The sequence below is a fragment of the Pteropus vampyrus genome, unplaced genomic scaffold (assembly GCF_000151845.1).
Source record: "Pteropus vampyrus isolate Shadow unplaced genomic scaffold, Pvam_2.0 Scaffold461, whole genome shotgun sequence".
Lineage (NCBI taxonomy): Eukaryota > Metazoa > Chordata > Mammalia > Chiroptera > Pteropodidae > Pteropus > Pteropus vampyrus.
In genome coordinates this window covers 1889474-1891661 of record NW_011889242.1, presented here as the reverse complement: position 1 = coordinate 1891661, position 2188 = coordinate 1889474, and positions in this window count along the sequence as shown.

Sequence of the window (2188 nt, the reverse complement as noted above, 5' to 3'; positions counted from 1 at the left end):
TTTTTTTTTTTTTGCATGTATCTGTCCAATTTTCCCAACACCATTTATTGAAGAGACTGTCTTTACCTCATTGTCATATATTAAGCATATTGATGTGGATTTATTTCTGGGCTTTCTATTCTGTTCCATTGATCAATGTATCTGTTTTTATGCCAATACCATGCTGTTTTGATTATTGTAGTCTTGTAGTATAGTTTGATATCAGGTGTGATACCTCCAACTTTGTTCTTCTTTCTCAAGATTGCCTTGGCTATTTGGGTTTTTTTATGGCTCCATATAAATTTTAAGGTTGTTTGTTCTAGCTTTCTGAAAAATGCCATTGGTATTTTGATAGAAATTGCATTGAATCTATAGATTGCTTTGGGTAGTATGGCCATTTTAACAATGTTTTAACAACTCAACAACAAATGGGTATAAGCATATACCCATGAACAGGGTATATGCTTCCATTTATTTGTATCGTCTTCAATTTCTTTTTTCAATGACATAATTTTCTGTAAACAGATCTTCTACCTTCTTGGTTCATTTGATTCTCAGGTATTTTATAGTTTTTGACGCAATTGTAATTGGGATTGCTTTCTTAATTTCTCTTTCTGAAAGTTCATCATTGGTGTATAAAAATGCCACTGACTTCTGAATATTTATTTTGTAACCTGCTACTTTACTGAATTCATTGATCAGTTTTAACAGTTTTTTGGTGGAATCTTTAGGGTTCTCTATCTATAGTATCACGTTATTGGCAAATAACGAGAGTTTTACTTCTCTCTTTCCAAGTCAGATGCCTTTTATTTCTCTTTCTTGTCTTATTGCTGTGGCTAAGACTTCCAATATAATATTGAAGAGGAGTGGTGAAAGTGGGCATCCTTGTCTTGTGTCTGATCTTAAGGAAAATGCTTTTAGCCTTTCCCCATTGAGTATGATGTTAGCTGTAGGTTTGTCATATATGGCCTTTATTATGTTGAGGTATGTTCCCTCTATTCCCACTTTGCTGAGAGTTTTTATCATAAATGGATGCTGGATTTTGTTGAATGCTTTTTCTGCATCTATTGATATGATCACATGGTTTTTATCTTTTGATTTGTTAATGTGGTGTATCACATTAATTGATTCGTGGATATTGAACCAACCTGGCATCTCAGGAATAAATCCAACTTGATCATGGTGTATGATATTTTAAATGTATTGCTGAATTCGGTTTGCTAATATTTTATTGAGGATTTTTGCATCTATGTTCATAAGAGATCTCGGCCTATAGTTTTCTTTTTTTGTAATGTCTTTGCTTGGTTTTGGCATCAAGGTAATGGTGGCCTCATAGAAGAAGTTAGCGAGCCTTCCTTCTTTTTGAATTTTTTGGAATAGTTTGAGAAGAATAGGTGATAATTCTTCTTGGAATGTTTGGTAAAATTTGCCTATGAAGAAGCTACTTATTTTTATTTTGTTTTTAAATTTTATTTTTAATTGAGGTAACACTAGTTTATAACATCACATAAATTTGAGGTGTACAACATTATAAATAGACATCTGTATGTACTATATCACACTCACCATCAGAGGTCTAGTTTCTATCTGTCATCATACAATTGATCCCCTTTACCTATTTCACCCTCCCTCCACCCTGCTTCCCTCTGGTAACCACCAACCTCTTATTTGCCTCTATAAGTTTAATTTTGTTTTGTTTGTTCATTTAAAAAAATATTCTATGTATAAGTGAAATCATACTTGTTTTTTTTTCTGTTTGGCTTATTCACTTAGTATAATACCCTCAAAGTCCATCTGCGTTGTTACAAATGGCAGAATTTCACCTGTTTTTTATGGCTGAGTAATATTCCTGCGTGTGTGTGTGTCCGTGTGTCCATTCATTCATAGAGGGACACTTAGGTTGTTTCCATTTCTTGGCTATTGTAAATGATGCTCTAATGAACATAGGGCTGCATATTTTTTTAAAAAAATTATTTTTTGGTGACATTGGTTAACAAAATCCAGTAAATTTCAGGTGTAATTTAACACTAAGGCATATATATATTGTAGTTTGTGTTTCCCTCCCATAGTTAGATTTCTTTCTGTCACCATATATTTGACCCCTTTTCCCCCATTTTCCTCCCCCCTCCCCCCACCCTCTGGTAACCACTAGTCTATTGTCCATGTCCATGAGTCTCTGTTTGTTTGTCCTGTTCATTTGTTGATTTTA